The 10980-nt window shown below is 38.0% G+C and overlaps 1 long non-coding RNA gene across 2 annotated transcripts; it reads left to right on the forward strand.

The window, feature by feature from the left end:
- On the forward strand, positions 1-8247 carry LOC121399913. 2 transcript variants are annotated; one of them, XR_005965340.1, is made up of 3 exons: positions 1-505; positions 7097-7202; positions 7508-8247. It is a non-coding gene; the product is annotated as an uncharacterized LOC121399913 (long non-coding RNA). The 2 variants fall into 2 exon arrangements; XR_005965339.1 differs by having other exon boundaries at positions 7097-8247.
- The last annotated feature ends 2733 nt before the right edge of the window (positions 8248-10980 follow it).

Genomic DNA, 10980 nt, shown 5'->3' on the forward strand with positions numbered 1-10980 from the left:
GCAGAGGTGTTTCTGAGCAAGCCAATCCACTGCTGACAATCCTCTGCAGCAGCTCCCTTGTCACATAGAGGGAGTGGTAGATAGTCAGTGAAGAGAGGTAGGAAGATGCTGCTTGCTCCACGTTCAGTAAATCAGCCTTCTAAATCTCCTGTATGTGACTTTGAAGCAGACTTGTTTTTTTTACAAATCGGCATCAAAATATGTCCTGGGGTGTGCTACAATGTCTCTCGAAGAGATGCAATAAATGATTTTTTTCTTTCACTGTAGAAGCTGAGACTCCAATAAACACACTGCGACACTGAACAGAGGAGAACAGTCTCACCAGCTTTTATGGCAGGCAAGTAAAGGCTTAAATGATTCCAAACAAAGGCATCATGACACCCAAACTACAGCAGCTTGAACAAGTCTAGTAGTGTTTTCACTTTCCTGAAACACTGCTGTTTACTGCAGCCGTAGCTGCGGAATGAACAGGAGTCAGCATGGAAAATACTGCGTATGTGCTAAGGTAAACTGTCAGTCCTGTTTAAATTCATTATAGACAGCTGTTGAGCCTCTAGTGAGGTAGCTGAACACTGCTTATATTTGTTGGCTGTCATGGATTGATGCCTGTAAGATGTTCCTAGAAAGCAAAGAAGGCTGCTCTATAACCCCCTCTTCTGTGGGATTGGGCCACTGTTTTTTTATTAAAGCATGTTTAGCATGAGTCGCAAAGCATGCATTGCTATAATATATGATTACTAGCAACCATATTTCTTGCTACCTTTTCATGTGTTCAACAAAAGAACTGCATGCTACATAAATCCTTATCTGGGAGGGGTGGCGTTATACTGTTGGCTTATGGGAAATATTTTTATTGCATTGCGCACTGAATTTTTACTCCAGCAACAGAAAGCTTGGAAACTGCTAAATATTTCACCTGTAATATCTAATGCAGTATATTAGGGCTTGTGTCGGCAGTATGAAACCAATATGGTGTCTTCAACCACTACGCAGGTTTATATTCATTCATTTTCTTTAACCCTAACACCAGTAACACAATAATACTTAGTAAGCTTGCTGTCCGAAGCAAATGATTTCTCATTGGTGTGGATATGTGGGCATGAGATAATGTCATCCCATTTATTTCAATAATCACAGTAAAGTTGTAGCCTGTGCGTAGTTAGTTAACACTTGAGGGTGGCGTGACGGTGGCTGATAAATTGTCATAGGAAGGGTTAGGAGCAGCAAAAATCCGTATTAGGTGCATGCGATGCAGCAACTGACTTGTTACACAGTCGCCATTTTGGGTGCCCGCCTTTCCTATTAAATTAGATTTATAATGTATATTTAAAGCAGTACATTATTTATTACTGATCATTCTAAATGTATGCTTTGATGCAGTCTCCAAATATGGTATTGATAACTCTAACCTGTCCATTCAAAGTTTTAGTGTTTGTCGATCAATTTGCCAGTGTTACGAATAGATTCCTTATCATTTTTGCAAGGACTATATGTCAAGGTTTCTGAAACGATTATTTTTTCCTGACTACAGTGGCTATACGTTTACTGCCAATTCTTAGAAAGAAATAAAATATATTGTCAGGATAAATTTTGCATGGCCAAAATCGAAAAGGTGTGGTTTGTCCACCTGTTGAACTTCAGCTTTCACCATCCTCCAGCATTTTGTGTTTCTTGGGATATCACAGGGTTTGTCATTTAATAACAGCTGACGTGTGGCAAAAAAGCCTAGAAAATTACCACTCTTTCACACATATTGAAAGAAAATGTAATTCTAAAATACTTTGCATTATACATTATATAAATTTGATTTGGTTTTAAAGTTATTTGCTAATTGCAGCTGCTACTGAAAGCGGTATCGCTGGCTGTTTATATTCTTTATATTCTTTCCACTACAGGTTTTGACTCTTGAAACCATAACATTTTTTAAAGTACTGTATATTTGAAAGTTGATTTTTTCTTTTTTAATTTGCAAAGAACGTTTGTGGGTGGATGTCCCCTTTAAAGTTACGCTGTGCAATAAGTTTAGAAATAGCATTATTTGTGGTGGCACTTTCTGGAGGCTGCATTTGCTGTTTGTTTCTGAATCTATCCATAGGGGAGTAAATAGAAATGTTATAATAGCTGACTAATGAACTAGCATCTACCTACAGTAACTCTAATTTGCCTCAGAGGGGGAAAAATTCCTTCTTGACTCCAAGATGGCAATCGGACAAGTCCCTGGATCAACTTGAACTATGAACTATCTTATATAGCCCTGTATTCCCTCACTTGCTAAAAAAACATCCAATCCCTTATTACAGCTATCTAATGTATCAGCCTGTACTGCTGATTCAGGGAGAGAATTCCACATCTTCACAGCTCTCACTGTAAAAAACCCATTCTGAATATTTATATGGAACCTCCTTTCTTCTAATTTGAATGGGTGCCCTTGTGTGTGCTGGAAGGACCTACTGGTAAATAAACTATCAAAGTGATTGTTATATATATATATATATAATTTTTTTTTATAGAGAGAGAGAGAGAAACAGAGCACCTCTTTCCCAACATAAGAACCCCCAGCTTTTCATAACAGAGACTTTACGTACCTTTTACCGGCTTAGTTGCCCTCCTCTGGACCCTCTGTAATCCACTAATATCCCGATTGAGAACTGGACTCCAAAATTGCATGGTAAATTCTAGATGGGGACTTACCAGTGATATGTAAAGCAGAAGAATAGCCACCTCCTCCAGCAAATTTATGCTCCTTTTAATACAGCTCAAAATCTTGCCCTTGCAGCTGCTGACTGGCTTATCTATTATCTACAAGGACTCTTAAGGCCCCCAAACACGGGCCGATGTGTTGGGCCATCCAACAGGCTTCCCCAATCGATATCTGGCATCTGTGCGTTTATGTGGTCCACCCGTATCGGATACATTATGATCCGATTGTGGGGCACTAGGCCCCACAATCGGATCAGCCTATCGCCCACCTCAATGTGGGCATATCGGGGAGAGATCCGCTCATTTGACTACATCGCCAAACGAGCGGATCTCTACATCTATGGCCACCCTAAGGTGCTTTCTCCATTATGAATTTTCCTAGTGCAGTCCCATTACCTAAAGTATTTTTTGCAATCTACTCTGTGCATCTTTAAACAAAAACAAATCAATAAAAGTTAAAGGGACAATTAAACTGTATGTATTATATGCCCATTGCTTTTCTTATCCCCTGTTTCTGACAGGTCTTAATTAAATTGCAGAAATTGCCTCAAAGGAGGATTAAAACCTTTTCCCATTTAGTAAAAGTAGATATGGTTGCTGTGCAACTTCCACGATGAAACAGCCCTAATCAGTTATATTGATTGAGGCAGTGGCGGAACTACCGGGGGAGCAGGCGGTGCGAGCGGGCCAGGGCCCGCACCCCCCAGGGCCCCCGGCAGTGCGGCACGCCTCTGAAATCCCCCTGGCAGTGCAGCGCGCCACTAAAATTAGGCAGTACGGAGGGGGCGGGGCCCGGCTGCGCGTCACGCACCAGGGCCCGTCCCCCTCTAGGAACGCTACTGGATTGAGGGGCTTCCCTATAAAAATTCTGGGGAAGAGGAGGAGTATAAAAAAAAATCGCAATTGCGGTCCTCTTTGGCTAATGGGAACAACTAAGGAAGGAATCACCAAAAGGAACACACAAGGTTGGTCAGCTGTCAATTTTAGCCAGGACAGGTACAGCTTGTGTCATAGCGCATTCTAGGGAACAACTAGTAAGGGCAGCCTGTGCCCCACCCAGTAGTGAAAAGGGGTAAGGACCCCTGTGGGTATCAAAACAGAAAAAACAGAAAGTTCAAGTTTTAGAAAGGAGCCGGTTGTGCTTAAAGCCTAATGCCCAAGAGGAAGGGACCCAGGAGAAAGCATTTGGGAAAAGCTGGTACCAATGGGTTAAGCTCTGTTCTTCTGTTTAAGGAACAGAAAAAAGGAAGAAGTGAGTAAATATTTGGGACTAACTGTAATTTGTAAAGTGTACAATTCAACCAGTTTGGATGATAAAGTACCTATTATAAACTATGGATATTGATGTTTCACTGTTTAAAGACTGTGTTTTGTGTGTGATGCAACTCCCAGCACCCTCACATTTTGTGATGACAATTGGCCAGATGGAGACAACTTTTATTTATGAGGGTAAAAGCGTGAGCCAATACCGGATCCTTGACGTTTGTTCTGGGTTTTAGGATACCAAATATGACAGCTGTACAATGAAACAACAGAAAAAAAAATGTGTATACGTTATTTAAGGGATTTAGTTTTGCTTAAAAAGCCAATTCAGGTGGAGTACAAAGTATAGAAAATGACCATGCTGCTTGATCTGTAGTCCCCTTTTATATGATCGTTTTTATTGAAAGGAAATGTTTTGAATGCACAAATTTTTCTGGATAAATGTTGACATTTTGTGTCATTGTGCTTCACGCTGAGCTATTTTCTCTCAGTGCTTTATAGATATACTGTATAACCCTATATGATACAAATTTTTTTGACTTTTTAAAAAAAATAAAAATAAATTGAAGGCAATTTGGTTGACTGCCTCACTTACTTCTATACTGTTCCTTTCCTATTCATGTTTCATCCTGCTCTTCAAATCACTGTCTGGTTGCTAGGTAATGGGGACCCAAATAAAACCTTAAACCAAAGATTAAATATTAAAAAAAACACTAATATAAAGACCAGTCCTCTCCCATTTCATGGCTGCTGTCTTTCCAACTTGTTGCACCATATTACCATCAGAAAGTGGGGAGCACTTCCTAGTTTGTGCATTGAGGCAGTGCTCTTCACATGATTTAGTAAATGTCAGACTGGAGACCCGTGGGGTAGATATGGAAATATTTTTATAGCATCAAGCATGATTAGGTTACTCCTAGCCATCTGTATACGATATCCCTGTGTAATAGTAATCCGTCCCTCAAACATGTAAAACAGTGGATAACTGTCCCACAGCATGGAAAACTATGCAAAGCACTGCCCTAATATATAGAGTTTAAATTCAATCACAATAATAAAAACACATTATTTATTCATTTCTAAATGCAGCTTAACCCCCATGAATTGCATTTAAAGATGGCACCCACAGACAACTAGGAAGCAGTCATAGGCTGATCATTACTGAGCTGTCAGAGGATGAACTAATAATATTGGTTCCCTAGCTGTGGTGGAGTGTTTCCCCATTCATTGCTAATAGTTTTTAGTGCTATCAGAGGGACATAATGCCATACTGTAAATGGCATGCAGACTGGTCAATGGAACTGTGTTTTAAGCATTCCTTTTCAATAGGTCATAGCACAAAAACACACACTGAGAACTATTCTCTTGCTGTCAATTATACGTCTGTGCATATAGGACACTATAGAATTATGGACTTAAAAAGAGATGGTCTTTGCAATAAAAAGAATCTATTTGCATGAATTTTATGACATTGGATTACTTTTTCCTAATATATCCGTTGACTTTAATTTCTCTTTTACCAAATAAAGTTATTGCGTATTCTGTTGGTTACTTTCTGCAAGATAGCCATATACAGTACATTATTCATCCTGCACAGAGTACTTTAACATTAATTGCCATGACCCAGTTAAATTTCCAGTCTGAATAAAGGTTTATATTAGGGATGGTAATCTGTAAGAAGATTAGTGATCTTTTCGCACTCAGCTTGAATCTTCACACTAGACAAACGTCAGAGGAGGACTCACCTAATTATGACAGGAGAAAAACAGAGGCTGCTCTTCTATACATTTTACCTATTAAAATATCATTAAACTGCTATGCAGGATCAGTCCACTCATGACTATTAAAGAAGAATTTTAACTAAACTATCCAGTATAAAATTGGTAAAGGTCATGTTGATCATAGAATAAATATTTATGTGTTGACTTTTATAAGAGACCCAAATATGTGGGTTCTTTGTTTGTGTGTTTATGTGTTTATATACATATGCATACTTGTGCACAACTTGATATTTTAAGTTTATGCTTTTTCTTGGCAAATTGAGTACAACAAAAATACTAGGGTATATATTTGGTTGTGCACATAAACATCAGCTTCTCTTCTTGCCATCCAGCTCAAATTTTCAAAAAATGTTTTCTCAGTAGGGGCTCAAAGCTGTCAGCCCAGACAGTTTTTTAAATAGGAGTGGCATATTCAGGCTGCATTCTGGACAAAATGGGGCATAGTTGGGGGTAAATAACTGTCGATAGGATATAAAAGGGAAAATCAGCTTGTCGGAGTTAATTTCTCTGGGAGCCTGGCAAGTGGATGCTGTATGTTTAAATTTCATTGGTATCTAGTCTATCATGTTAAAGGAGAAGTAAATGGTTAATCACTGGGGGTTGCCAAATGTTCCCTGAGAGAGGAAACAATATGGTGGCATGTTTAGAATAGTAATCCAGGCATATCTATTTTTCACTGAGAGGAACACCAACCCAGGGTCTGAGGTTAGAGGTAATCACAACTTAGTACCCCCTATGATTGAGCCTTTTCCTTGTTTTATTAATGTTACTTTAAAGTGGACCTGTCACATAAAAAGCTGTATAATATAAGTCCTTTTCAAATTAAACATGAAATCCAAATTTTTTTTTACACCGTACATAGCAGTTCATAGCCTTAGGCATAGAGGTGGGGCAGGCAATTATTTTCACTTTCCATTCAGCACTTTCAAGATGTCACTGCACTCTCCACATTCCCCCTCTCTCTTTACCATTTAATTGTGTGGGGATGGACATCAGGTCCCCCATTCTGGTGCACAAACAAGACTTTGAGATGATGCAAGGCTTGTCTTAATAATAATCTACAAAAATGGCTGAATTCCCAGACTGAAGGAAGACAGATTCATAGTGTAGTTAAAGTCTATTTTGCTTGACTAACGTGATATAATAGGTTTTGGAATATTTCTTTTGGGTGAAAGGTCCCCTTTAAAGGATATGCAAACAGCATTTCACTGGGGTGTCAAAATATCAGGCACCCCCCTCAATGAAATTAATTTACTAAGTTCTCTGGGCTGGTGTTCCTGTTTAGAAAAACAATGCACTGCTCCATGGTAAAATTGTCTAATTGCTATGCTGGCATTGTACTTATCTTGCAGTCAATCGTGCATCCACAGCAGAGAAAAAAATTCTGGGTTTTACTCCACTGCACATTTAAGAATAATAATCTGCACTAGGGACGCCTAGAATGCCAGGAAAAAAAAGGTAAGTAAAATGCTGCAACTTTTAGACAGTCTTTCACTGAACAGAAACATTGGCCTGGTAAAAAAACATAGCAATTTATTTCACTGAGAGGGTGCCTAATGATTTAGAAAAATGTCTTTATAGGAGCACCACACAGCTCTCCTTTGCAGAATATATTTTTATGTGCAATGGCTGCCTAGTGGTTTGCACACTTTATTATGCTATGTTTATTTGAGACTAAAAGGGGATATTTGATTCGGCTTAGAAGGGCAGGATGACATTGCTGCACTCCATTTATAAATTTCCTTTTACATTGTATCCAATAGGAGCACAACATGGACATGCCACCTGCAAAATGTATGGCAATATTGATGTACTGGTGTACAATTTTTAGTTTAATTTCAGAATTTGATATCAGAAGCAAAAATTGTGTGCTATTTTTAATTGCATTTATGTTTGTTTAATAATTGGCAATCTTTCTTTGTCTTGCTTTTTGATTGGACAACTGAAGGTAATCAAACAACTGTATCATAATCATATCATGTGGATTTGCTTACTGGATGTGTAAAATTATAAGGGCATCCAATATAGGCACTAGTAAAGTTTACATATGAGTATTATTTACTGAACTCATTTACATTAATTATTATACATGTTTGTATGTAATATGCATGCCTTTATTTATTTAAACTGTATTTAATGTATTTATTTATTATGTTTTGCCCTTATTAATATTGCAAGTCGTGTTTTTTGATTAATGTCATTTTTGAAACTTACATTTATGCTGGGTACAGGTTATAAATGTAAAGCTGCTTTACCAGTCATACAATGATGTGAGACAGCTTCATTGTATTTGGGGGGACTTCTAACAAAGTGGTAACAGGGCAGGTATAAAACAAAACACTATGGTATTTTGGAGATGACACTTCCGGAGACGGAAGCGTCATCGGGACTGTACTGTGGATATTTTTGGTCTGGGATACAGTGGGGAGGACAGAGATATAGAACAGATCATGACTATTTACCTAAAGGTTTTATGTTGCAAAGTAAAACATTTGGAACATTTCTCAAGAGCATGTGTGCTTCTTCCTTCCAACCTATAACTTTTCAGTGTATTCTTTATATATTCTCTCACTACTGCAACAGCATAGTATGAAGAGGAGGACTTCTACCCATTGCTGAAAAAAGTATTAACTCTATACTTTTGCATTTTTTTTTAAAGCAATCCAAATGTTTGCAGATTTGTGCTGCAGACAAATATTTATTTTATATGATTACCTATAGTCATTTTAATTTACCTTTGTTCAACTACTTTAGTATAAGGATTTAGGCACTCTGTACATTTGTGTTTTTTTGTAGAGATATTAATCTACTGTGATCTGCTTTAACACCATGTTATCAGTAGCAATACTGTTCACTCATGCTGTTTCTCGCTGATCCAGCCAGAATTATTAAATATGATGAATTCTATGCCAGTGTGTATAGACCCCGTACACAATATGCCTATACTTATGCTACATTCATAAGGAATGTAAATACCTGTTTTAAGAAGGCTTCGGCACCCTTAACCTTTAGCAAACAGTAAAGTTTAGGTCCTCAGTTGTACTTTGCCATGCATCTGGCTTTTATAAATTAGAATTAGAAGGCAAGACTTAGGGGCAAATTTACTTACCTTCGAAGTTGCGCCAGGGTTGGCTTTGTCGCATTTCGCCAGGCGTAGTTTCGCTAGACTGCAGCTAATTCACTAAAATCCGAAGTTGCACTCAGGGAGGCGAAAGGTATCGAAGTTGCGCTACCGTTAATTCGTCAAGCAAAGCGAAGTTACGATATCGATGCCTAATTTGCATACGGCACCAAGTTAAAGTACAATGGACGTATATGAAGCAGCAAATATATTATACTACACAAGCCTGGGAAAGCTTCATAAAATAAAACAGAGTTGTTATGATGCCCTATACATGTGCCCACTGTATAGTTTAGATGCCATATGTTAGGAAATTTAGGGAGGAAGGAGGGTACCCCCAAAAAATGTACAATCTTTTTCAGCCTATCACCATTAAAAAAGTAAAAGACGCCAGCGTTTTTTGGGACTTAGAAAAAATTTCAACTTTTTTTGAAGCAAGCATTTCACTTTGCCTGGTCTAGGTGGCAAAGGCAAGTCTGTCGCAAGAGGTAATGTTGAGTAAAATTAGCAAGTTAGTGAATTAACGTAGTTTAGTCCCTTCCCCAAAACGCAACTTCGCCTGGCGTAAGGGTGCGAAGTAGTGCTAGAGTAGGTCCACTTTGTTAGCGAAATTAGGCCAGCACCCGTTAGTTAATAAAATGATGTCACGCTGGCGAAGTTTCATTAGCGTTAGGCACTTCGCCCTTTAGTAAATTTGCCCCCTAGGGTGTTATTTATCAAAATACGAATTTATCTCATTTTCTGAAATAATTTTTCTGACCAAATCTGCACGGGTTATTTTCCCATATTTTTCAATACATCTTCCCTAAAAATTTCAGTGCGAGAAAAAACTCAAAAAAATCATACAAAAATTTGAATTGTACATTTTTTTAGGATTTTCCGCCCAACATTTTTGCACATAAACCAGATCAACCGTGGCAGGTTATATATATAGGTTGAGGTACCGGATTTTCAGATTCAGACTTTATCCATCCTCGGGGTAAAGTAAATCACAGAAAAAAAAATTATACAAAAAAATTCAGATTTTATAGTAAAAAAAACCTCGAATTATTTGAGTTTTTGGCATTTGGATAATAGCCTAATAACCTAAAAGTGAAAGGGCCATAGGTCACAAAATGAAAGGACAGAAAAGAAAGCACCCGGATCGCTATAATGAGATATAGAAGAGGAGCTGATAAAAACTTTCAGGCACAGCATAATAATACATAATGGGAAAGCAAACCTGTTAAATGCTCAAGAAGGGGATGAAGGAAAAGCCGAAGTGGAAGACAGAGGACAAGGTGCCAGCAAATTGGAGTTGACGAAGATAACAGAAAGTTAAAGAGAAATATACAAAATGTGAAGGTTTAAAATTGGGAATCAAAGTAAAACAATACAATTTGTATAATAAAAAAAGGTAAAATAAACAGTCTCAACCAACAGATCACTTTTATTAGTTTTTACTAATTTTACTAAATATATGTGCGAAAACATGTAAGGAGGCATCTGCATAGCAGTATAGCTTAAGAGCGTAGCTTTGCTACTGTATATAAATGTCGGCTGTTTGAGGACTGAATTTATTCATATTGCTGTTTCTTTTCAGCCTTTGAAACTGGAAACCTTGAAATACAGAAAGGCCTTAGTGAGAATAATCTTTTTTTAGCTTGTCAACAAGCAGTGAGATATCGTGGCAGTGTCCTACTTTAGCTGAGCATGCAGCATTAGTTACTGAATTGTTTGAGGTCCTGTCTCTTTTGGGTTACTGTGTTCTGGTGTATGTTTTTGTTTCCATGTACAAATGTTTATTGATTTTAACAAAAAGGTTTAACGTGATACTGACATGTATTTATGAAAATCAATTGCAATGCATCATTAAAAATAGAAAGAAAAGGGACACAGTGTTCTTTTTATAAACCAAGCTACCTGCACCCAAAGGGTAATAGGCACCTCTAACACCCCCAGCATGGCTTAGGTGCCTGGGAAAAGAAAGCTGGTTTTGTCACTGATATTGGATTGGTGTGATACTTTAAATGGCTGGAGTTCTGTTTACATTAGTAAGTACTGCTAAGCTGAAGACATCTTGGGGGCATCATGCTAAAGGTAGGTGAAAGTGAGCGCTGAAACAGTGTAGATGAA

The sequence above is a fragment of the Xenopus laevis genome, chromosome 2L (genome assembly GCF_017654675.1).
Source record: "Xenopus laevis strain J_2021 chromosome 2L, Xenopus_laevis_v10.1, whole genome shotgun sequence".
NCBI classification, from domain to species: Eukaryota; Metazoa; Chordata; class Amphibia; order Anura; family Pipidae; genus Xenopus; species Xenopus laevis.